This window comes from Otolemur garnettii, unplaced genomic scaffold, assembly GCF_000181295.1.
Source record: "Otolemur garnettii isolate 467f Iridium unplaced genomic scaffold, OtoGar3 scaffold00018, whole genome shotgun sequence".
Classification (NCBI taxonomy): Eukaryota; Metazoa; Chordata; class Mammalia; order Primates; family Galagidae; genus Otolemur; species Otolemur garnettii.
In genome coordinates, this window is record NW_003852413.1 from 15,665,744 (window position 1) to 15,692,536 (window position 26,793).

Here is a 26,793-nt window from a genome sequence, read left to right on the forward strand (position 1 = left end):
GCCGGTTGAGCTATAGGCGCCGAGCCACGTATCTTCCTTTAATCCTCACAACACCCAGTTGTTGTTGTTGCCTTTCTTGCCCCTTGGCAATGGATGCTGAACCAGGCAAGGAAGGAGGAGGACTAGCCATTCAAGAAGCCTGCACCAGGGCTTTTGTAGAACTCCTTTCAAACCCACACAGACTCTAGGGGGTAGGCTTTATTGTTGTCATTTTTCAGATGAAAAGCTGAAGCCCAGAAAGATTGTGTAACTTGCCTGAGGTCACATAGCTGGTGAGGGGCAGAGGTGGGGTTTGCGCTGGGTCTGAGTTGGAAATGCATACTCATTGCACTGTACCTGGCGGGTCTGACCTCCCTGAGGCCACCTGCCGCTTGCTTCCTCCTTCCCTTTGTAACTCCACCTCCACCCACTCCTCTTTAGTGTCCCCGCGTTCACCTTGCCCAGTGTCTGAGCCAGGGCACGGTGCCATGGGCTGGCTCTCAGGTGGGCTGTGCCAAGTAGCGAAGTGCTGTTATCTCAGGTAGGCCGAGGGTTAATAGGCTTTTAAACATTTATTACACACATACATGTAGACCTATATGCGGACTTACATACACACACAGCTTGACAGTTAAGTTCACGAACTCATCCTAGGAAAAGTGCTTCATATACTTCATTGCTGAATATGAATGTGGTCACCAGGTGGCCAAGAGGAGTTCTCGAAAGATGATTGTAGTGATAATTTCCAGCAATGAGGTATGTAGCACTTTATCTAGGATGAGTTCTTGAGCTTAATTGTCTGATCTCATATGTAAAGACCATAGAGGAACGTTAAGCTTCCTATCACGTTAGCATAGCAGGCATTTGTTTACATGTTTGAACATTGTGTAATCAGTGTACTTACTAGCTTGTGTTCCCCCCATCATGATTTTGTTAACGTATCTTTAGGTCGTACACATACTTGCCATCCATAACGACTGTGTACTATTTCCTGTTGGCACACACAGCCTCCTTTTTTGACAGTTTGAGTTGTTAAGCTTTTGAGGCCTGACAAGGAATTTAATCATGGTATTATTTCTTTAGGAAAATAAGTTGAAAATTTGACTTAAAACTAAGTTGGTTCTGAAAAATTGTTTTGTGAGTTAGAGGTACTTTATTCACCACTGTTTCAGTGGACTTTGGTTGGAAACTTGCAGTAGGCACTTGATGGAAAACAAAGATTTGGGTTTTTTTTTCCAGATTTGAGTTTACATTTTGATCTAAATCCTATTAGTAATTATAACTAAACTTGACAAAGCTTTTTTGGTTATGATTATATGTCTAGCTAGTTAAAACTCTTTTAAGAAACTAAAGCAGAGAGGATTGAATTGACCAAGACAGCTCTTTTGTGACTACTGAATTGTAGATGATAACAGACAAAATTTTTCCCAATGAAATCTCAAAATTTGGCCTGCAAGGCAGAGGGCTGGCACCCTGGAAATGGCTGCTTCTTCCTTTTCCTGGTCTTGGGCACTGGTAAAAGGAGTTGCCTAGACCTGTTTGGTTTCTGTTTCTGCCCTTACTAGTTATGATGCCTTCGCAAGTTGCTCAGCTTCTCAGCCTCAGTTTCCTTATTTGGGAAATGGAGACCTAATTCCTGCCTCATTGCCCACGAAGATTAAATGGGGAGTGTCTTAAGTATCTGCGACATAAATCCTCAATAAAAGTTCTCTTTTTTAACCCTTTACTCAAAACTTCGAGTGAATTATTGAGCTGTTTGGGTGATGCAGAGGATACCTTTGCTCATTTTAGGGAATAAGCTTTTTTTTTTTTTTTCCAAAGCGTTATTTGTTATTTTGAAGTTTGTTTTTTGCTGCCTTAATTAAATTAGGATGCCAAAATTTGAAGAATTTTTTCATACTGAATAGTAGATAGAATTCAGTTGCTCTTGAAGATCCATTTCAAAAAGTTGAATTTGGGGCCCTTTGAGTTGGCTCAGGCCTGAATCCTAGCACTCTGGGAGGCCAAGGCAGGTGGATTGCCTGAGCTCAGGAGTTTGAGACCAGCCTGAGCAAGAGCGAGACTCAGACTCTAAAAAGGGTTGGATATTGTGGCGGGTGCCTGTAGTCCCAGCTATTCAAGAAAATCACTTCAACCCAAGAGTTTGAGGTAGCTATGAGCCAAGATACCATACCACTCTACCAAGGGTGACAAAGTGAGACTCTGTCTCAAAAAATAAAACAAGACAAAAAGTTGAATTTCTGCAGACGTTTCTGAAATGGCTTTATTATATATGTTGCTTGTATGGCATTATAAGTTCATGACTTCAGTAAAATGCTTCGTAATTCAACAAGTCCTCGTACTACTGGTGTTAAGTTATTTATAAGGAATTGTTAGTCTTGTGTCTGGATGGGCATGTAGTTTTATCACTTACTGACAAGAGCTGTAAATACCTTTCTGATACCGACACTGTGAGGTCAACAAGTGTTTGACTCTCAGATGTCTCAAATTGAGCTTACTATACTTTGCCATAACCTGATACTCCTCTTATTCCGAGACTTGGTGAATGGGACCACTGTCCTCCAGTTTTCTTTTTGGTTTTTTTGTTTGTTTGTTTTTGAGACAGAGTCTCACTTTGTCGCCTTTGGTACAGTACTGTGGCATCACAGCTCACAGCAACCTCCAACTCCTAGGCTTAAGTGATTCTCTTGCCTCAGCCTCCCAAGTAGTTGTGACTACAGGCAACCTCCACGGCATCCGGCTATTTTTTTTTTTTTGTAGAGACTGTCTTACTTTATTGCCCTCAGTAGAGTGCTGTGACATCACAGCTCACAGCAACCTTCAACTCCTGGGCTTAGGTGATTCTCTGGCCTCAGCCCCTCAAGTAGCTGGGACTACAGGCGCCCGCCACAATACCTGGTTATTATTATTATTTTTTTTTTAGAGATAGAGTCTCACTTTGTCGCCCTCCATAGAGTGCTGTGGCATCACAGCTCACAACAACCTCCAGCTCTTGGGCTTAGGCGATTCTCTTGCCCCAGCCTCCCAAGTAGCTGGGACTACAGGTGCCTGCCACAGTGCTCAGCTATTTTTTTATTGCAGTTTGGCTGGGGCCGAGTTCGAACTGGCCACCCTCGGTATATGGGGCCGGCGCCCTACCCACTGAGCCACAGGCGCTGCCCTCACCTGACATGTTGTAAGACCCTAACAGACATCCTGAACCCCTTCTTGCCTCTTTCCAGCCTATTTTCCACACTGCAACCAGAGAGATTTTTAAGGTCTACATCTAGCCACCTCCATCCTCGCCTCTAGACCACATACTGTAACCCTTTAGTTGTTCCTCATTGCTGTTGGGATAAAGACCAGATCCCCAATGTGGCCTCCAAGGCCTTGCATGAGCTGACTTCTGGCCCCCTCTCTAGTTTCATACCATGTAAACCATACTTGCTCACCATTAGGCCATCCCCCTGCGTTTCGTCCTTGCTAGGCCATTCTTTTTTTGTGGAGGGCCTGCTCTACCACCATCACTTAGCCAATTGGACTCATCCTTGATACATCAGCCCAATTCCCACTTGCTCAAGAGTCCCTTCTGTGACTCCTACTGAAACTGATCAGGTCTTCCTGCTGGCTGTGTTCTCTTGGTGCCCTTCATGTTCCTTCCTAGCTATTACATTGATTATTGAATTGTCATGCCTCCCCACCCCTGTAAGCTCCTGAGTACTGCACTATTGTGCAAATTGTAAGACAGGATACAAGTGATGAGTCCTGATTGTTAAATCCTTGCCTCCACTGCTAGAGCTTAAATTCCATGTGTCCACCAACAAGGTTTAGCTTAAATTTAACTGTTTGTGTGGACAGACATGTAACAGTGAATATGTTTTGAAATTAAGAGAGCTGTAGATCTTATCTCCAAATGTTTGATTTATATACATAATAAATTGAGGAGCAAATATGAGTTTGTCTTTAAGTGTTATGTTTCTAAGTAGTTCTGGTATGGTAGTACAGTCATCCAGTCATTCCTTGGTATCCATGGGGGACTAGTTTCAGGACATCTCCCTTGGATACCAAAATTTGAAGATGCTCAAGTCCCTTATGTAAAGATATAGTATCTGCATATAACCTACATATATCTTCTCATATACTTTAAATCACCTCTGGTTTACGTATAATACCATATATGGTATAAATGTTATATAAATAGTTTTTATACTGTATTTTTTGTTTGTTTTTTTAAGATAGAGTCTCAAGCTGTTGCCCTGGGTAGAGTGCCATGGCGTTACAGCTCATAGCAACCTCAAACTCTTGCCTCAGCCTCCCAAGTAGCTGGAATTACAGGTGCCCACCACAGTGCTCAGTTGTCATTGTTATTTTAGCTGGCCCAGGCTGGGTTCGAACCCACCAGCCCTGGTGTATGTAACTGGCGCCCTACCCACTGAGCTACGGGTGCCGCCGATATACTGTATTGTTTTTAAAATTTTAATTATTTCTTAGCCATATTGTTATTTTAAGTTGTTTCCCCCCCCCCCAAATGTTTTCCACCTGCAGTTGGTTAAATCTATGGATGTGGAACCTGTGGAAACAGAGAGCTGACTATGCTTTGCCATTAAGATTAACATTTCAGGCTCAGCGCCTATAGCTCAACTGGCTAAGGCGCCAGCCACGTACACCTAAGGTGGTGGGTTCGAATCCCCAGCCCGGACCCGCCAAACAACAATGACGGCTGCAACCAAAAAATAGCCGGGCGTTGTGGCGGGCGCCTGTGGTCCCAGCTACTTGGGAGGCGGAGGCAGGAGACTCGCTTGAGCCCAGGAGTTGGAGGTTGCTGTGAGCTGTAATGCCACGGCACTCTACCCAGGGGGACAGCTTGAGGCTCTGTCTCAAAAAAAAAAAAAAAAGATTAACATTTCATGGAGTAGTTCACATAGGGAAAAAATCTGTGGTAGCAGCTGCCGCAGACAGCCAATGTAGGCAGAGGGAAGGGACAGGAAGACAGAATTGTCAACAAAGTCACCATGTGATCGGTAATACAGATGAACACTACCTACAGATAGACCTTCACAGGGAACCTCATGTGATGTAACCTCTTTAGTGTCTGAGTAAAGTCCCAGCTGATGTAACCAACTTCCTTAAAGATGGGGCTATGTGGATCGGCGCCTGTGGTCCCAGCTACTTGGGAGGCTGGGACAGAAGACTCTCTTGAACCTAGGAGTTGGAGGTTGCTGTGAGCAGTGAAGCCATGGCACTCTACCCAGGGGGACAGCTTGAGGCTCTGTCTCCAAAAAAAAAAAAAAAGATGGGGATATGTACTCACAGCACACAAAAGGGAGTGTACATAACTTTGGAGTGTTTGTCATTTTAGTACATGCAATAGAACATTTATTTATGTAAAGCAGTGAATTAGGGGTGGGATAATATAGGTGGTACTGAGGCTGAACTAGGCCGGCTGGGTTTCTTTTTGCTTAAACTGGTTTACTGTCCTGGAAGAAAGCATACATTCTTATTAGTCTGCTGTTTACCTCAAGCGGGTATTAAGGGGTCTGTGACAATAAAGAGACTAAAGTATTTTAGCCTGTTCTGTGCATTACTGTAACCTGTTCTTTCAGCACTCTTCAGTGCTTACCTGAGTCTTTTCGGCTCCAGGTCTCCCTGAAATTGATGCTCCTGGGCAGATAGGATGAAGGTCTTTGTTTTTCCCTGATGTGCTCAGTCAATGTTACGTGGATGGAGCCCTTTCTTGAAGCGCAGAGCACCTGTGGAAAGCTTCTGTTGGCTCCAGATAGACTTGTCAATGGAAAGAACTCAGGAGGCAGTGCTACTCAGAGGTTAAAAGCATGGCCTTAGAGTGGGACTCCTAGCTCTGCTAGTTTTATAGCTTCATTACATTGGTAAGTTGCCCAAACCACTTTGTCTTTTTCTTCATCTGTAAAATGTGAGAGTAATTATGTCCTGCAGAGCTGGGAGGCTGAGATGAGAGTGTTGATAAAGCACTCAGAGGGCTGGTTCTTGTAAAAGTTAGATGTTGGTGGTTCACGGTCCCTCTGATACATTTTCACAAATAAGGAATGTGTCTAACTCGGCCCTTGGCCTTCCCTTCTGCTGAAAAATAATTTCTGCTGCTCTAGTTGACTGGGCCATGCATTGCCAAAATGGCAGTCATAAAATTTTTAGAGGAAAAAAAACCCTATATTTTCTCAAGAAAAAATAACCATTATACATCTTTATTTAAATAGAATAACTGCCAAATTGATAAGATCTTTTGAGAACAAGTAATAGTATTTCTTGCTATAACTTGCTCTATCATGAAGATCCATGAGGAAAGAGGAGTATGGTTAAGGACATCCCGTGCGGTCACTGTCTAATCTTTGTAGTTGAGAAGAGGTGTCCCATTTATTTTTTCTCCCAACAAGCTGAGGGTTGGAGCTTTACCATTGTGACCCTCATTCAGACAGACTCAGTGAGGCTGCTCCCAAGCTGGTGCCCTTTCCAGTTAGCCTCAGCTGTCAGCTGTACCATAGAGGGCAGTTTTGAATGTTGAATTATATGAGTGGTGTTTAATGGGCTCATAATTGCACATGGATGACCAGAAAGTTCTGCTTCTGTTTTGGCGGTTTGCTTTGGCAGACAGTGCTCTCTGAGGACCCACATAAGCTGGAAGACAAATAAAATCCTACAACAAATTCAGCACTAATTATCTGGAAAGGGCAGCATATTGCTGTTAGGTGGCTATTAAACATGTGAACAGAAAAACATCAAGATCATAATTTTATGGCATTCATTTCTTTGAAACGTCAGATGGAGCCCCCATATAGCCATCAGTTTTATAAAGCCTCCAGAATTAGATTAAGCCATTTGGTTCCACGTGATGTGCTCATATTTCTGGTTATAGCATTTCGTATTTTCCCTGATCTGCTGCGAAACAGCTCTTGTCTTGTTCCTTATGCATCCAAGTTTCTTTTTTATTTTACTTGCCTTCTTTATCCCTCATTCCTCTTTACCTCTCATTCTGCCTTCTGCCCTGGTTTTGGCCTTTGAGACAGCAGTGAAACAGACCTCAGGAATGGGCATCTATGGAGGCCCTGGCTGGGGACAACTCCATACCTAGGGTCTGGGTTGAGGGGCTATTAACAGGGCCCAGGAGATAAGGTTACAATTTAGGGAGGAAACAGTGCATACAAGCATAAGGGAAACCAGGAGGAGCCTGCGGAAGCAGCTGCGTACCTCTGAATCCTCATCTAAAGTAGTTGACTGATGGGCTTTATTCATTATTATTTTTTTTTTTATTGAATGGTAACTATGTACATTAATGCACTTCTGGGGTACAGTGTGGGGTTTTCACATGCAATCCGAAATACTTCCATCAAACTGGTCAACACAGCCTTCATGTCATTTTCTCAGTTATTGTTTTAAAACGTTCGCATTCTACTCTTAGAAAGATTCACTTGTACCCCTATAAGATAAACCTCAGAAGTGATCACTCCAATCCCCCTCCCTTCACCCATTATCTGTCTGTTTCAGGCTTTAAAACCCCATATTCTTAGGCTATTTGGTTATAGCTTTCATATAAAAGGTATAAATTAGTTTCATAATAGGGGTGTGTACATTGGATACTTTTTCCTCCATTCTTTGACTGATGGGCTTTGATGGAGATTTGCCTTTTTTGCTGTACTTACAGAGATAGCCTGTTAGAAAGCAACTGCCTCTAAAGTGGTGTCTTCTAACATAGGTTAGACTAGATTAACTAGTTATTGGTGCCCGGGAAGAGCTGGTACTGTATCTCCAGCCCAGACACAGTGATTTCATTACCTCTTTCTGTGTATGTATGTGTGTCTTTAAAGTAAGGCCAGGCACAATGGCTCTCACCTATAATCCCAGCACTTTGGGAGTCCGAGGCAAGAGGATCACTTGAGGCTAGGAGTTTGAGAACAGCCTGGGCAACATAGTGAGACCCTGTCTCCATAAAAAAAGTAAAAATATAAAAACAATGAGCCAAGCATGGTGGCACATAGCTATAGTCCTAGTTACTCAGGAGGCTAAGGCAGGACAATCATTTGAGGCCTGAAGTTTGAGATTGCTGTCATATATGATCATAACACTCTGCATTGTGGTCCAGGTGGCTGAATGAAACCTTGTCTCAAATAAATAAATAAATGAAAATAAATACATGAGTAAATAAAATTAAAGTCAGTGTAGTTAGTGTGTTTCTGTTGTTTAGACTAGCCAATTTCAGTTCTAGGGTGGGTGGGTGTTAGGGCAGGGTGTATGTGTGTGTAGTTGTACACTTGTAGGCTTGTGTAGGACTATAGGGGAGGTTTCTCAAAGTACTTGTATTCTAATCCATCACTGGTGAAACTCCCCAGTCATGTTAAGCTCTGAGATAGAGAGGTCTAGCAGTGTCATTTGTGAGTTTAAGATATTTCAAGGATTTCCTCATATGTGTCTTTGCCTAATCCCAGAATGCATCTGCTGTTTCAGGACTGTGATGGTAGTGAGTAGGGATGATCAGGTCTCCCTGCCTCGCCCCCCCCCCCCCATAGTCTGCCAGGTGGAACTAACCTAGGTTCATGGTGTCTGCAAAGGAAACCATGGGACCAGGCCATTTTTAGTATTTCAGAAGGCTTGACAGAAATCCTCAGTTTACCCAGGATGAGGACATACAAGCTACCCAAACCATCAAGTTCCTTACTTCTGTGTGGAATTGGAACTCTGTATGGTTTCATGCTGACTGTAAGTTCTGATTGGCTGTGGATGACTTAATAGGGGTTTCTGAAAACAGGATTGGTTTAACTCTAGACATTGTTACTAGAGCTGCTGTCAGGTCTCACTCCCCAAACTGAACATGCTCACTGCCTTTAGAATTAGGTTGACCTTGAAGGTGCGTGCTCTTGACTATCAAAGCAGCTGATAGTTTCTTGCTTGCTTAGCTATGCTTATGAGCATCACACCTGTGGCAGTGATTGGATTTCATAAAATTATTATAAACCCTTTGTAAATATGGATTGTTGATTATAATTTGTATCAGTATTGAAATGGAAAAATAATAAACAGAATTAATTACTATTAAACATTGTTAGAATCCTAGCCAACGTGAGGAGGGGGTGGAAAACCAGAGGTTAGGGAAACTATCCAGTGCTTTCATTTAAAAAATGATCCTTTTGGCTCGGCGCCTATAGCTCAACCGGCTAAGGCGCCAGCCATGTACACCTAAGGTGGCGGGTTCGAATCCCCAGCCCGGACCCGCCAAACAACAATGACGGCTGCAACCAAAAAATAGCCGGGCGTTGTGGCGGGCGCCTGTGGTCCCAGCTACTTGGGAGGCGGAGGCAGGAGACTCGCTTGAGCCCAGGAGTTGGAGGTTACTGTGAGTGTGATGCCATGGCACTCTACCCAGGGGGATAGCTTGAGGCTCCGTCTCAAAAAAAAAAAAAAAAAAAAAAAAAAATGATCCTTTTAACCAGCTTTGCACTAAAAGCAAACAAAGATAACACTTTCATAGTGAAACTTCAACTATTAATACTTAGTCTCTGTAGCCTCTTAGGATCCTATTGACTGGGTGTTCTTTTTTCCTGGATGATGTATGCACATCGTTCTAAGTTCTGCTTTCTCAGTTTGTATTTCAGTAGACCTTTCCATGTTTCTAACATTGTCCTTGTATTTGTCATTCTTAATGGTCACAGCTGCCTGAACTAAATCTAAAGTCATACAGTCAGGACAGTCTAGTTCTGGTGATTAGAGCAGGCTGGAGACGAGCTGTCTGTTTGATTCTTGATAACATGCTGTTAAGTCCACCACCCCAGTCAGTATTGATAAAAAGATGTGCTCTCGCTTGCTGCAGATGCTGATAAAAATAGCTTACATATGTTAAGTGTTGGTTCTTAATTCTCCCGGCAGCCCCTGTGAGGTAGGCATTATTATCCCTATTTTATAGATGAGGAAAAAGAGGCTTTTTGCCATAATCTGTCCAGGGTCACATGCTGAAAAGAGGTGGAACTAGGATCCACAGCTGGGTCTGTTTAATTTCAGAGTTTGTGTTCTTAACTAGGTTATCCATGCAGTAGTGTTGAACCACGAGGCCCATTCAGTTCTCACCTCACTTCAGAAATCTAACCACCTTCCACCTTAATCATCACAACACATCTATTAATATGTATTAAAGAGGTTTAATGACAAAACAAGATGGAGTAGGTGCTGTGGGCAAGCAGGACCCCCAGAGACCATCCCATCTGGTTCACAGGAAGGATGTGTTTGTCTTCTTAGGGCTGAGGGCTGTGAATGGCCAGCCTGCATTCAGTCTCTCCTTTGGTTCTGTCCTTTAGTTGGCCTTGAAGTTTTCCAAAATTGAATGGGCACTACAGTGACTGTGGGATTGCCTGAAGCTTATATATAGCTTTGTGGGAGACTCAAGAGATTCTTGGGGATAGTTTTGTCTGTGGGTAACTTGCTTTGTATCCTGACCTTGGGATCTAACTTCCACTGATCAGTGATAACCAAGTTGCTATGCATGCTAATTAGAAGGTATTTATATGCCCTGCTCCATGTTTTCCCATATTCTCCTTGATGCCTTATTCAATGGTGATGCCTGGAAGTCACTGAATCAGTCCCACACAGCTGAGTTTAGCTCTTTAGCTGGTCCCAGGATTCTTCCTGTGCCCAGGAGCTTTGTGACCACTCTGCTACGTAGAGTGGAAGCATTTTCTCTGCTATCTGGGCTTCTGTGTGTCTGTGGCAATTAGGTTCAGTTCCTTTCTGCTTTTCCAGGTTCTTCTGTTGAATGAGAAAATTTCACACATGAATCAAAGCAGGCTCATTTCCTTGGTCTGGTTTGGAAATTGGAGTTCATTTGAGGCAGATGGGTAAGAAGTGTCTGGGTTGGCTGGTCATGATGGCTCATTCATGCCTGCAATCTTAGCACTCTGGGAGGCTGGGGAGGGAGGATCCCTTGAGCTCAGGAGTTGGAGACCAGCGTGAGCAAGAGCGAGGCCCTATCTCTACTTAAAATAGAAAACTTAGCCAGGCATTGTGGTGGTTGCCTAGTGTCCTAGTTACTGGGAAGGTTGAGGCAGGAGGATCTCTTGAACCCAGGAGTTTGAGGTTGCTGTGAGTTAGGCTGAGGCCATAGCATTCTACCCACAACAATAGAATGAGACTCTGTCTCAAAAAAAAAAAAGTATCTAGGTTTATCCAATGGGGGCCTTTGGTTTTCTGTTCTCTAGAGCTGTGGACAGGGCTCCAATTCCAGGGTTCTGGCATCAAAAACTGAAGAAGTTTAGAGGATAAAGAAGAAGAGAACATCAGAAATGACTCTTTGGGTTGGTTGGAAGCCAACGTGGTTGGAAGAGCAGTATTCTCATGATGGATGAGAGTGAATGAGTGTGGAGTTGGGTTGGGGTGGGCAAGAACAAGGAGGCAGATGGGTCTCTTGTCTTTTTTTCTTTTTTCTTTAGAGACAGAGTCTTACTTTGTTGCCCTTGGTAGAGTTCTATGGCATCACAGCTCACAGCAACCTCCAGCTCTTGGGCTTAGGCCTTTCTATTACCTCAGCCTCCTGAGTAGCTGGGACTAGAACACGCGGCTATTTTTGTTGTTGTTGTTGTTGCAGTTTGGCCCGACCCAGGTTTGAACCCACCATCCTGGGTATATGGGGCCAGCGCCCTACTCACTGAGCCACAGGCGCCGCCCAGATGAGTCCCTTGGATTTAGAATTTGGCCTGTTTGGATCTGGGCAGCATGTGAGGGTAGGGAATAGGAAAGAGTTTGTAATGGAAGGATGGGAATAGTGTGATGGGCTGACGTAGTTGGGTATAGGAGACAAGATGGCAACTCCCACTGCCTTCCCAGTCAATTAGAGTAATGGCCACCTGCTGACAGGCGGAAAGGAAGGAGACAAAATTGGAGGCCTAGATGAGAGGCAAGGCCTGGAACCACACAAGTAGGGAATCTAACTAGGAAATCAGAGGTAATTCTGGAATGTCCTGGAAATAGCAAGTCTGGGACATGGAGCAAGTCTGCATCGCTAGACCTCCTAGCTGAGGTCTGCAGCTGCGCCTGCAGGGGTAGAAGTGAAGGCAATGGCAGACCTGGGAGGTAGGGCTGCAGGTGTCTGGGGCGGCAGCAGATAGCAGTGCTAAGTTTAGAGAGGGAACACTACTAAAGGTGGTTTGACCTGACAGCAGCTCTTAAAAACCAGACCACCCTTCTCTAATTCGCTTTTCTCCCTACTCTTTAAAAGAGCCCAGAAGAGAAGGTTTGGTTTTTGTTTGGATCCAGGCTAGGATTGGGGACTTAGCTCAGCAGGGTACTGCAGAGAAATGAGAGGTGGAGATGTGGAGTTGGTATAGTTTGGACTCAGGAGGGGCTAAAGCTGGAGAGGCTATGCTTGGAGTGACATTTGTGCAGGCAGACAGGGCAGCCTGGACAGAGCCTCCTTTTGTGTGGTTTGACAGCGAGGGGACGGGCAGGTGCTGGCGGAGGCAGGTGACAGCACCTCCTCAGTGCCTCTGCTCGCTCAGGCACTGAGCTGCTGCTCTGGGGGACTCGTTCCTCCTGAACTCACCAGCTCTCACCTATGGACAGAATACAGAAGGGGTGCTGGGCTGAGCAAGACAAGTCTGAAGGTCTAGAAGTATTTATTAATGTGAAATGAACTATTTCAATATTATTTGAAAAATATTTTGACTTAATTGCCTCAGGCACATTAGTCAGCTGAAGTGCTCTCTGGTTTCCTTTGCTTGACTTCAGAAATTGCCAAGAATTTCTCTGGTACATTATAGAAAAGTAGAACTCTACGTTTGTGCAGTTCCATAGAAATTGAATCATAGGATCACACACAGTAGAATTTAGAGACTTCTGAAGGTAGTTTCCTTGAAGTTCCTGGAGGACAGTTTACAGCAGAGGCACCCCGGCCTCAGGGAGGTGAAGTGGGGAGCTCCGTCACTGTCATTTGAGGATCTTGGTCTTCCTTGGAGTTCCCCCACTCTGTAGCTTCAGTCTGTATTTTCAGGGGCTGATTCTACTACTAACTGAGCCAGTGTCAGAACCTCACACATGAGTGGAGCTTTGGGGCTAAGTGACCTCATCACTCAGCTTTACTTAGCTCACATCCTTTATTGAGGATTTGATCCACAACAGTGTGGAGTTGGGTGGGGAATGTTCCCTCTCCCGGCCTATAGGCAAGTGGTTCTCCTCAAAGGGAACCATGGGGTGGCCAAGTGGCCAGGTTAGGACCATTCCCTTGCCTGGAATGCAGTATCTCCTGACCTTGCAGGTCTTAAACATGGCTTTGGGTTTCTTGACTCCGTTTCTTTTCTCATGCTCTGTCCTCCACTTAGGGCTATCTACTTTGTCTCTGTTGGTCAGTTTGCCAGTCTGCAAGGGTCAGTTCACACAAGACCTCTGGGAAACTTTCCATTATGTCTTTTCTCACTTTCTCCCCACTGTTTTCTACTACATGCACACACACACACACACACACACACAACTTCAAACCTGTTTTTAGAATATTATCTTATTTGAACCTCAGATTCTTCACCTATAATTAAAAATCTGATATAAGATTATACTTACTAGATTTGACTGTCCTATATCAAGGTTAAATGTCTATATAAAACATTAACTGAAAAAGAAAGGCTAATGTTTTTGGTCTTTGAGTTCTCAAAGAGTTTTCTTAATTTATGAAGACTTAATCTGAAATACTTTCCTCACGTGGAGTTGAGAAGCTGAATGATCAGTAGATACTAATGGATTCATGCATGTAACTAGGTTGTCTGGTTTACCACTATACTTTGGAGAGAAAACATGCAAATATTTTACTGTTTATCACAGGGAGACCAGTCTGAGCAAGAGTGAGACCCTGTCTCTACTAAGAATAGAAAAACTAGCTGGGTGTTGTGGAGGGCATCTGTAGTCCCAGCTACTTGGAAGGCTGAGGCAAGAGGATCTCTTGAGCCCAGGAGTTTGAGGTTGCTGTGAGCTATGATGACACCGTGGCACTCTACCCAGGGGGACAGAGTGAGACTCTGTCTTTAAAAAAAAAGAAAGAAAGAGAAGAAAAGAAAATACAGAGAAATGATTGTCCATATCAGTTTTTCCAAAGTTAAAATTTCGATCCTTGTACAGAAAACAGAGAACAATATGTATGTTATATACATTATCGTCAATGTTTTCTAAAAATATTTCAAAGACTAATGCTTTCATGCCGATGGAATGGGAAGGCTTCCTCAGGAAGCTATAAAATCCAGAAGCTATAAAGAAAAGATTTAGACTTAGCAACACCTCAAACTATAAAATTTTGTATATCTGTTAAAAACTTATAAAATTAAAAGGCAGATTGGAGATGGAGGAAATATTTGGAACGTACACAAAAGACAAAATGTTAACTGTCCACAATACATCAAGTGACTAGTGAAAGTCCTTGGGCAAGAAATAGGAATGACCAGTGAATAGAAGAATAGAAACAAAACTGGGGGGAGGGGTGTGAAGTGACCATCAGAGAATAAAGATACCTTTCCCTATCTGCTGGAGGGGCAGAAATTAAAAGTGATGTTCAGCCTCAACAAGGGTTCCAGGTGGGCATTTTACGCAATGTTGGTAGGCATGTAAATTGGATAAACTGGTAAGACAGTTTCATTTTAAATATCTCCATCCTTTGACCCAGCAACTCTATTTCTAGGAATGCACCCTACAGATAGGCTTACTCTTGTACACAGATTTTTATAGGTTTTCCAAGGCAGCATTGTTTCTAATGGTGAAAACAAAAATCTTCAAACTTCTATCAATAAAGAAATGATTAAGTAGACAATGGTACGTATGTATACCTGTACTATGGAGAAAGGGTATATGTGTGCGTGTACTCGTCAATCTGTATTTGTAAGGAATAGGAAGTGAAAACCAAATGCAGGCTGGGCACAGTGGCTCATGCCTATAATCCTAGCACTTTGGGAGGCTTAGATAGGAGGATTCCTTGAGCTCAGGTGTTCAAGATCAGCCTGAACAAGAATGAGATGACCCTCCCCCCCATGAAAAGTAGAATTATCTGAGTGTCCTAGCGGTTGCCTGTAGTCCCAGCTACTCAGGAGGCTGAGGCAGAAGGATCACCTGAACCTGGAAATTGAGATAGCTGTGAGTAAAACTGACATCATGGCACTTTAGCCTGGTCAGCTGAGTCTCAAACTGCCCCCCCTAAATCAAATGCAAAATGTGTATAGAATGATTTCGTTTAAGAGTGAAAATAGGCTCGTCATCCATCGCTCAGTGGTTAGGGTATTGGCCACGTACACTGGGGCTGGCGGGTTCAAACCCAGCTCGGGCCTGCTAAACAATGACAACTACAATAAAAAAAAAATAGCCGTTGTGGGACTACAGGCATTGTGGTGGATGCCTGGAGTCCCACCTACTTGGGAGGCTGAGGCAAGAGAATCACTTACGCCCAAGAGTTTGATGTTGCTGTGAGGTGTGATGCTACAGCACTCTACCGAGGGTGACATAGCGAGACTCTATCTCAAGGAAAAAAAAAAAAAAGAGTGAAAACAGAAACCACTTTGTGTGTGCCTGTTATCTTTTATATGCCCACAAAATGCATACAAAAGTTCTGGAAGGATATATTCTAAAACAGTTCATTTGAAAATTTCACTTTTCCTCTACATCTGTTTTTGAAATTTTTTTTACAATGAGTTTGAAGTTGTTATTTTTGTTTTCATTGAAGTGGAGACATATATATACTATTTAACCCTGTAATTTCACTTCTGGAAATATTTCCTAAGGAGTAAGAGAGGCCGTCAGAGGTTTATGTATAGTATCGTGAGCAGCATTTCAGCATCATTTGTAATAGCCACCAAATTGTCAGTAGTATCCTGAGTTGAAATGATTAGGATATTCATCCTCTATATCTACTGAAAATCACGTAGGGAAAAAATCTTTATTGACATGAGGCAGTGCTTACAAGAACAGTCAGTAATAAGAAGGCCTGCTTTCTCCCAGGAGTCATGCGTAATGTTTTGCATAAATTGTTTCATTTAATCTTCCAAACAGTGTTGCCATTTCTATTTGACAGATAGAGAAACGGAGGTTAGGGTAAATGATTTGCTGGAGAGTCAGACTCCTATGAGGTTGGGGGAACTGAAACCAAAGGCCTTGCTGCTGATACCTACATGCTAGATTACTTCCCTGCGGAATCTTGAATATAAAAGGAAATTATATACACACATAGCTATGGTATGCATATAGTGTGATGTGATTGTATAAAAAGGAGTCTTTCTATGCCTTAATTTTCTCATGGATAACGTGTGTTGGGGCAGCTAGGGCAATTTTATATTCCAAAGATAATGATTATATTTTGAAGATGGACATGCATTTACATATATGTTTTTTTGGATCACAAAAGTGTTTGGAAATACCTAAAAGTAGCAAATAAAAGTTACTGGCAAGCCTTGTTATGTGGAGGGAAGTAGAATTAATGCTCCCTCCTCTTCAGCCTGGAATGCATATGGGTGTGAACATTGTTGTGATGCTTAATGGTTCCTACAAAATTGTTTTCAGCGTGTATACTACAGAAAAGTTTTACTAATTTTCTAGTTTCCAATTTTACTAGTTTTAAATTATGTTATAACCATTAGTGAGAGGGTTTGTCTCCTTGTGCTCTTGTCAGCATCATGAATATTTTAATCCTTGAGTTTGATGACAAATTATTTCATTGACATGTTTCCAATTCTTTATTGTTTTTAGTAAGGTTAAGCTTTTGTATTTGGTTGTTTCTTGGTCATTTGAACTTTGGGGTGAATTTCCTGTTGAGAGACTTGGGAAGTATCTGTTGAAGATGCCTTCATAAGTGGACCATTACAGACCTTCGGAAGGACTATTGAAAGTCCAAATAGGGGGAAGTTTTATGCTGTCAGCTGGAATGCATTTTTACTTACAGGAGTGAACTAGTGGTTTACAGTTAAAATCTGATTTCTTAACCACTTGGAATTTGACTTTAAAGATTTGCCTTTAAAATTTAAGAAATGATGAGTGAAAGGTACATGGGACCGACTGCTCTGTACTACTTTTGGAAGTTACTCAGAGTCTGTAATTATTCCAAAATAGAGGTTAAAATTGTAAGGAATGATAAAACTTTGGCTCTCTCCTCTTGTTCCCTGTAACGCTGCTTGATAATTGTGAATGGTAGAGACGACACAGAGACAAGGAAGGGAGTGATGTAACTGACAGATCCGATGCCAAACAGTGGTTAGGAATGCAACTTTTGTTTCATTTGTTTTTAATTTGGACATAATTTCAAACTTTTAAAATGGTTGCAGAGATAAAAACAAAAAAGAACAGCACGTACCCTTTCCCAAATGTAAAATGTTGTCAGCAGTTTACTCCCCCAGCCACTGCCTCCCTCATCCTCCCTCTGCCTCGCAGCACCACACTCTCCAGGCTTCCAGGCATTCTGTTCACCTGAAGAACAGATGCTTACACCTGGTTTTCAAACTTTTCAAGCGCTTACCTACCGTAGTTCTCTTTCCTGAGATTTAAAAAGAAATTCAAACAGGTAGCTTTAAAGGTTTTGAACAATTGATTCCCTGCCCCTGAACTCAAATACTCTAAATCATCCTTCCTTACTCCCAGTGCAGCCCTCAGCTGTAAGCCAAACTGTTTTCTGTCCTTGCTGGGCAGGGGGCTTGTTCCATCTCAGTGCCTTTCCATTTTGTATCTGCGTTATTTTTTGGTCCACTTCTTCTAAGTCACATGTGTGACTTTTCTGCTAAAAAAGCCCCCAAACAGAAAAATAAGAAAGGAAAAGAAAGTTATCTCTAGACTTCTTTACTTGATTAGCACCATCTGATCTGGGTTGGGCGTACCTGTCCTGAGTTAGGTTTAGGTTAGGGACCCTCATATAGATGTCATTTTATGTTTATCTGTTGTTTCCTTGAGTTCTCCTCGGTGGATGGCACCCCTTTGTCTTTTATAAGCCTCCACAGGCCTTGTGTGATTGTGCCGCCATGACCTGGTTTTATTGAGTTACTTGATTTTATTAGTGGAAACATTTAGCAATCCATAAAGCAAGATTCTGATTGTATTGATGCTTTTGAACCCCTTTTTCCTTTGGGATGTGACACTCTTCCTGGAGTGGGCCTCCTTCATGGCAGATAAAAAGGTACAAGTGTGCTAGGTATGGTAGCACTTGCCTGTGATCCGAGCAGTCTGGGAGGCTGAAGCGGGAAGATCGCTTGAGGTCTGGAGTTTGAGAACAGCCTGAGAAAGAACGAGACCCTATCTTTACAAAAAGCATAAAAATGATTAGCTGGGTGTGCCGATGCCTGTAATCCTGGCTACTCCAGAGGTTGAGCTGGGAGAATCCCTTGAGTCCAGGAGTTTGAGGCTGCTGTGAGCTATGATTGGGCCATGTACTCTAGACTGGGTGAGGACAGATTGAGACCCTGTCTCAAAAAAGAAACAACAACAACAAAAATCCTGTATTTGGGTGGTGAATAGGACCCTGCTGGGTTGGAAGAGACATTGAGTGTGGGCCTGGGAACTTAACAACTAATGGGAAAGGAGTTTTGAGTTTCTTGCCTGCACTGAAAGCAGTCTTGTTTTTTCTTTTTCTTTTCTTTCAGTGAAGCTAAGGCTAGAGCTAGTTCATTATCTACGATGTCAATATTGATTTTTGTTTGTGAGGTGGAGTATTAGCAGATTAGAATGGCTGCTGGCAATTCTCAGCTGCTTCACTGAATTTCAATGAATCAAGGGATAGCTGTTAAGATGTATTTGAGATTTTTAGGCTAAATCAGATCTTCCTACTATGGTTGGTTTTGACCAGACTCACTCTGCAGCATCAAGGCAGAAAAATACAGTACAGCCTCTTCCCCCCTTTTTATAAAACCAACTTGTATTTAAAAATGCACGGATGAGAGGTGTTGAGACCATCCTCTGCAGTAGATGCCGCTTGCCTTTTTCCTCTGCCAAGAGAAGTTTTGGATTGAAACTATTGACTGATACAGCCCAATGTAGCAGATGGTACTCATACATCAAATGTCCAAAAGCAAGCTTGTTCAGAGGCAGCAAATGTCTAACAGGCTGAATTTTACAAAGACAGAGAGTGTTAATAATGACCTTGATGGATTAGAGATAACTCCTGAGAAGTGAAGTACATTCCAAAAACAGATTTGCCTCTTAAGATGCTTTATCACCACAGTCTCTATATCCAGAAACTGGTTCCATTTGGGGTCAAAATTGCTTTTTTTCCTCCTCATTTTCTCCTGTCTCTTTCCCATTAATGCTTCCTCTAGTTTAGGATGTGAATTAGAAGGAAATGATGGTACTTGCTTGCCACATTACTATTTGGCCTAGTGTGGGAGGACAAAGCACATGTGTTGGTTGGTGATAATTGAGTGGCCTGGAACCATCTTCTTCTTTTATGGCTCTGATTGTAGGACAAAGGATTGAATTATTTCAAGTAAAACTGGAGGTAGGAAGGGCATTTATTAGTAGAAAATTAGACCAAAAAACAAAAATAAAAACCAGATTCAGAGGGGTTATTATCTCTGAGTTAATAAATGTCAACAGTGAGTCTTGAAATAGCTCTTCATTTTTCATTGTGCAGTCTGATTTATTGTTAATTGGTTTTTCATGCTCTAATTAATGATGCTAACCTTTTTTGGTGACTGGAAGTAAAATAAACTTCTTTTATGTTCGGTATTCTCCCTCTGATTCCACTGATAGTGGTAGCCCATGGAGTTCACGATGGGGGAGCATTTGGCTCCTGTTTGAGGCCTTTGTTTTTTATAAGTTCAAGTTAGATGAAGCCATTGATTAGTTTCTTATGTGTAGACTAGATAGTCTGTGTAAATTCTGGAGAAGGAATTTTCCCTCTTAGTGAATGACGAACTTCTTTATAGGGATAGTAACCTCAGTGGTAGAATTATGGTAACCTTAGAATTATGGTAGAGACCTTAGGATAGATCCAGCGGCAGAACAGTTGGAGACATCCTGCTTTCCAGAAACATACCTATCTAAGGGTAAGGTTCAGAGAGCACATGGCTCTAAATAGCTTTTGTCTTTCCCTAAAAGAATGAGATCATAAATACATTTATATATATTGTCTTAGGACTTAATCATACTGGAGTGTAAACACGGAAGAACAGTGTGAGGTTTTTGAATAGAATTGTTCTATTTAGCATGATAAGTAGTTTAAAGTATTAAATTATTTCATTGTAACATTTAAAATGTTTTTTTTTTAAATTTTATTTTACTTCTTTACTTATTTGAAGCAAGGGCTCGTTTTGTTGCCCCGGTTAGAGTGCAGTGGCCTGATTAGAGTACTGCAACTGCAAACTCCTGGGCTCAAGCAGGACACCATGTCTGTTAGCCAGAAACCATGACTGGCTAACTTTTCTACTTTTTTTGGTAGAGGGTGGGTCTTTTGTTGTGCAGACTGGTCTTGAACTCCTGGCCTCAAGTGATCCTCTTGCCCCAGCCTCCCAAAGTATTGGGATTACAGGTGTTAGCCAGTCTACTTGTCCTAATTTTATTTTTAACTTTGGTAAAATACAATAGCACAATTTTACCATCTTAACCATTTTTAAGTGTACAGTTCAGCAGTGTTATGTGTATTCACACTGTCATATAACCAATCCCTAGAACTTTTTCATCTTACAAATGAACTTTATGTCAATTAATGACAACTCCTCATTTCCTTGTCCTCCAGCCCCTGGCAACCACCATTCTATTTTTATGAATTTGACTACTTTAGATACCTCATGTGAGTGGAATCCTATAGTATTTGTCTTTTTGTGACTACTTTATTTCACTTAGTATAATGTCTTCAAGGTGTATCTGTATAGTAGGCTGAATAATATTCCATTGTACGTGCAGTGTATACCACACGTTGGTGGGCCCTTGGCCTGCTTTCCCTCTTGGCTATTGTGAATAATGCTGCTATGAACATGGGCATGCACATACCTGTTCAAGGCCCTGCTTTCAGTTCTTTTTGATATATACCCAGGATTGAAGGATTATCTGGTAGTTCTATTTTTAACTTTTTAAGGCTCCTCCACACTGTTTCCCATAACAGTTGTGACATTTTACAGCCTCATCAGTAGTGCAGAAGGGTTCCAATTTCTCTACATCCTTACTAGTAAATTTCAGATTAGTCTGAGAGTACAAATGATTAGGTTACAGCGTTTGCCAGGTGGGTCCCTGTTGTAGTTGTGTCCTACACACAGGTGGTGTGCCATATACCCCTTACACGGTGCCCACTAGGTGGGAGCACACCCATCCCCTTTCCTTCTCCCTCTCCCCCCTCCCCCAACTTGAATTAAATTGAGTTTTTCTCTTGTGTGGGTGGGTATTAGTTCATCTACTGACTTCATATTGGTATTGAGTATATTGGTTCTTTTTTAATTGTAGCCATCCTGATGGGTGTGAGGTGTGATATGTCCCATTGTGGTTTTAATTTGTATTTTCCTAATAATTAGTGATGTTGAGTATCTTTCTGTATGCTTGTTTGCCATCTGTATATCTTCTTTAGAGAATTGTCTATTTAAGTGCTTTGGCTTTTTCTTCTTCTTCTTTTTTTTTTTTTTTTTTTTGAGATAGAATCTCACTTTGTTGACCCTGGTTGAATGCTGTGGGTAACCTCAAATTCCATAGCTTGCAGTGACTTCAAACTACTCTTGCCTCAGCCTCCCGAGTGGCTGGGACTACCACCACAATGCCTGGCTATTTTTTTAAGAGACAGGTCTTGTTCTTGCTCAATCTGGTCTCAAACTCCTGAGCTCAAGCAATCCGCCCGCCTCGGCCTCCCAGAGTGCTAGGATTAGAGGCCTGAGCCACTGTGCCCAGCCATTTTTTAATCAGGTTATCTTGTCATGTTGTTAGAGTTCTTGATATATTTTGGATATTAACCCTTTATCAGATATATGATTTCAAGTATTTTCTTCTTTTCCACAGAATAGATGTCTGCCCCTTCTTTGGGTCGCTCTGCCCTCTGCTTCTACTTCACATCTCCTTCTCTGAGTCTTTTGCTTTCATCTTCCATCTTTAAGATGGGATTTAAGGTAGGGATTACATTGGCCCTACCCAGGTAATCCAAGATACTCTTTCCTCGCAAGATACGCACATCTACAAAATTCGTTTTGCTATGAATAGTAACATTCACAGTTCTAGGGATTGGGTTATGGATGTCTTTAGGGGAGCGTTACCCACCTCCATGCTTCCTTATCTCCCCGCCTGCTCCACAGAAGCTTGCTTTATCTTGGTAGTGTCTGGAGTCAGTGTGAACTCTTCTTTTGTTTTCTTCTATCCTCCAGTCTTCTGTCTGGTCCTATTCCATTCCTTTCTATTTCCTGCCATTTGTCCCTTTTTTTCTCTAGCCCTATGTCCAATCCAACCCTGTGGTTTAGGCGTTTCTTACCTCACGCTTAGGCTGCCAGAATAGCCAGCAAACTGGTCCCCTCGCCTCTAATTCTCATACTTGCTTTTTGGCCTGCACCCGATAACCCCATTATCTGAAGTCTTTGTTTCTCTGTCATTGTCTATTTCTGCTGGTCATCAGTCTTGTTTCCCCATCTGCTTGGTTACCTTTGATTATGTGCCTGCCATTCCTTCTCTTTGAAAAATATTTTTAGGAATAACTCAAGGCTTCACGTGAAAGTACATTCATGGGAGAGTATTTGTATTTGTTTCTTCCAGGCCCCTGGGGATATTCCTTGTCCAAGACCACCTTCGAGGTGGTTTAGAGATTCCCTGGCTCTCTTGGCAAACCTGGGCTCCAATCTAAGCTGAGGCTGCTTTGTTTTTGGTTCATCTGATATGAGTAGCTGTAGCCCCGTGTGGTCCCTGCTCTTTGAGGAAGAGTCTCTAGTTAGTGCTTCACTTCCACCAGCCCTGGATGTTGATTTCTGCTGAGGAGGCTATTAAAGTGAAAATGCCACTTGCCAGGACTGGCCAATGCTCTGAGGGCAAAGTGGCTTCTCTAGAGCTCAGCTTTCTGGGTTCCCATTCTCCTTAGTTTTTACCTCATTATTCCTTGCTCAGTTGCCAAAGCCTCAGAGCTGTTCAGAAGATAAAAAAATAAAATTGTATTCATTGTTAGTGTGTTTGGCAGAATGGCCTGATAATGGAGCTGGCCTTTCCAGACACCAGACCCCTGACCCCTGACCTGTTTTTCCATGTGCCCCTGCCATCCCTGTTCTTTCTGGGACTGGATATGATTAATTTTTACCACCACTTTGATCATATCCGACTTTTTCTTAAACACATCTCTGGCAGTAATTTTAGCTAGGGGAACACGATGACAGCATGAGCCGTGGCGCGCCCCTTACAAGATGTAGGGGTCAGTGTCAAAACCCAAGGTTTTGTGGTCTGCTGGCAGCTTTGGTACAATTGAGCAGGAAATTTCCTTTTTTGGCATTTCGGTTCCTGAGGGCTGTAGAAAACCTTGTCTCATTTTTTGAGCTTGGGTATAATTGAATTTTGAGAGGAGAAGGCAAGGAGGCTCATCATTTTTTATGGTGCCACATTGTCAGATGGATAATGAGACCCTTCAGTTCTGGGTGTGACTGGTCACATGTTGGCTGTTCAGAACTGAGGTTTTAGTTCTTCTGGGCAAGCTGTCTGTGACAGAGCACAGAGGCCAGAACAAAGTAGGAATAAAGAGCATGTGTGACATGCTTGGGGAGGCAGCCTGCTTCAGTGGGAGGGCACCTGGACCTCAGGGTCAGGGAGCCCATGTCTAACAGCCCTCCCACAGTTGATCAGTGCTGTGCCCTTGGGCACAGCACGTGATCTCTCTGGGCATCAGTCAGGCAGTCTTTCCTCTTGGCCTCAGCTGTCCTGCAAGGCTATGACTGGGATGGTTGGCTCTGTTGGCCCTGGCAGCTAGCCATTGAGAGGACAGAGGGGGACTTGGAGCAAACCCCAGGGTGAGGAGGGTGTGATCCTTTGATGGGCTGTCTAGAACCCAAACCATGGTCTTTGGTTCTGTACTCTCTTATGCAGCAATTTTGGTCCTAAAAGCAACCTTTGTTTATCTGGTCTGACTTCCTCATTTTACAGATGAACGAACAGAGAGGCCTGGCAGTTTTTTTGTATTTAAAGAATAGTAGTGATGCTCTAGTGCTCTAGCCTCATGTGACTCACTTCAGTAAAAATCTAGGGGAATGGAGCCAGACTTTGGTCAGTGTGGATTTGTGGCATTTACTTGAACTGCTTGAGCCCTGGAGAAAGACAATAATGATGGTAAGCCTGACTGCCTGCTCCCATTGCCCCCATGTGCCTAGCACCTGGTTCTCCAAGGGGCCCACCTCGGGCCCTGTTGGCTGACAAAGACCTTGAGACAGTTAGGTCAAAGGTCAGTAGAGGTTCCTGTGACAGCCTAGTCAGAGGGCCTGACTAGGTGCAAGAAGACTAGGCCAGCAGGCCCCTGGTGACCCCTGCACAAAAAGTAACTCAGCTTCCCGAGAAAGCAGCAGCTTTTTGTTCCATGGAGCCTGACTTGGCTGCTGAGACCATAGGCTTCTGGATGCACTGCTGGGCCACCCTTTGGCCTTGGGCTGGGCCTGACTTTGCCTTCAGATTTCCAGGCCATCTCACCCACAGCTAACCAGAATCACTCACTCCATTTCAGTTTATAATTTATGCATTTTGTTCTTGGCCTTGCACCAGCAGTTACCATCACTTGCAGCCATTGCTACCCATGAAGCAACCTCAGAACATCAGAGCCTTACAGATCATTCTTTATGTTATTAAAGCTTGTTAAATGGGTTTATTTTTCAGCCTACTGAGAATTATCAGGGACCAAACTTTCTTTTTAAATTACCTCATTATTTTCTCTTTAAATTAATTACCCTTACAAAACTAAGTGACAGTTAAATGAAAAACATATGTTGCTTCTGTTTTTCTTCTTACTAAGCCTACAAACCTGTTAGTTTAAAGATAACAGGGAAGGATTATCCAGAACTGAGGCTGTGTTTTTCTAGCACCGCCAGTTCCTGGATTTAGATTACTTTGTTGGCGGATAGAGATCATTCCCTGTTTCTGGATCCGGTGGAGATAAGAGAGCCTGAGGGTCACAAATAAGCAGAGGCAAAACCGTGTGTCAAAGTTTCTATGAAAGTAATTTTTCTAAAGTATTTGATCCTGAAAATGTGTGATTTCAGGTGTTTCCCTGTTGGGGCACTGGGCCCTTAAATTGTAATTCTTACCATCCTGGGAGTATTTCCTTCTTCTAGTGATCAAGGATCACTGTTTTCCATCCCTTACCTGCTGGTTTTATGTTTTCTTAATGGCAATGTCAGTGATCAGCATTTTGAACATGAATATTTGGGAGAAGACCTAAATGTAGGAGCTCTTCAAATTAAAGAGATAAGCAGCATAATGTTGATTGTTTATGGTAAATTACTTGTATTATGTTGGGATGTGGGCAGTCACCTGTAAACATAATAAACATGTAGAGGTTTAGATTTGGAAAGGCTGGAGATCAGTGATTCTCAACCTTCCTAATGCCGCAGCCCTTTAATACAGTTCCTGCAATTCACAGGTTGAGAACCGCTGCTCTAGATGCCCCATTTTGCAGATGAATGTTCTGAGAACCCACAGAGGCCCTGGCTTGTTCACAGTCCCTGCTCTGACAGCACAGGTATTAAGTACAGTGCTCTATCCCCAGGGTTTGTTAGGGCTCTTAGCAATGTCCCTAGTGCGTCATCTCTTTCTAAGCAGAAAACCAGTGCTTCCTCCGTACTTTCTTTTCTTTCCAATTTCCTGTCCACTTGATGCCCCATTTTATAGATGAAGATACTGAGACCCAGAGAGGCCATGGCTTGTTCAAGGTTTCCACAGAATCAGCTGGAAGGAGCAAGTTCCAGAAGCTCTATATCCTGGGCCCAGGGCAAGTTCTCTTTCCACTGCCCCATGGTGCCTCTCTGATCCTGGTCACCTCCCCTTTTCACCACACCCACCTTCTGTCCTGGAGACAGAATAGAGTCAGGTGGCTCATACCCTGCCCACTGCCATCTTCGTGCCCTGGAGCCTTCTCTCCTCCTGACCATGTGTGTTTGCCATAACTTACTTATCTGTTTCAAAGACCAGGTGAGTGTCCCACCTCCCATACTGGTCTCACCTTCCTAAAGTCTGCCCTATGTTTTGGTTCTTTTGACAGGGTGTCTGTCCAGGCTATAGTGTTAATTTCCATCTAGTAAGGTCTGTCATGATGCCTGGTGCCCAGTAAATGGGCCACAAGTGAAGAAGGAGAGATGGAATATAATAGATGTCACAGGTAGCTTGGTGTCTTGTTTTGCTGCCCAGCTTTTCAAGTTATCTTTTCAAGTTATCTTTTCTCCAGCTAGCTACTAGCTACTAAGCTCCAGATACAGGAAACATAGTTTCTGTGTCTCCCTAGTCCTTGGTGAAGTTCTTGGCTGGTGGTGGATTTCAGCCGTGATGCTTTAGATCTTCTTGCCATTTGAATCTTGTATTCATTTAAAATATGTTTACTTTCTCCTGAATCCACAAAACATGGGCTGTCTTTATGGCTGCCTAATTACTCTGGCTTCACAGTACCTACCATTTGGGAAATAAGCCAACAGGCCGTAGCAGTGAGTTTACAGATTTCTACACTTGGACACTTTGCTACTTATTTACAATGGCAAGATGGCGTGAGTGTCCAGGGGAGACCGAGCTAAGTAAGTGTTAGGATTACTGTGAAAATTGCAGTGGAAGCAATACCATGCCTGGGAGAGCTTGTTATAGCTGGAAGGCCACTGGTGATAGTTTTCTCCCAAGTTTCTCACAATCACCAGGATGCTGCATTTTATCCTATTGGACTTCTTTTTTTTTTTTTTTTTTTTTTTTTTTGAGACA

At 42.8% G+C, this 26,793-nt stretch overlaps 1 protein-coding gene across 3 annotated transcripts in view; it reads left to right on the forward strand.

Moving 5' to 3' along the window:
• Positions 1-26,793, forward strand: part of TEX2 (testis expressed 2) — a 117,175-nt gene that overhangs the window by 24,113 nt on the left and 66,269 nt on the right. Inside the window, exon 1 of one of the 3 annotated variants that reach the window (XM_023511121.1) lies at positions 25,522-25,573. The exons of the other annotated variants lie outside the window; for them this stretch is intronic. The gene's annotated coding sequence lies outside the window, so the exon portion shown is untranslated. Of the gene's footprint in view, positions 1-25,521; positions 25,574-26,793 lie in introns of those variants that run through there. 3 annotated transcript variants of the gene reach the window in all.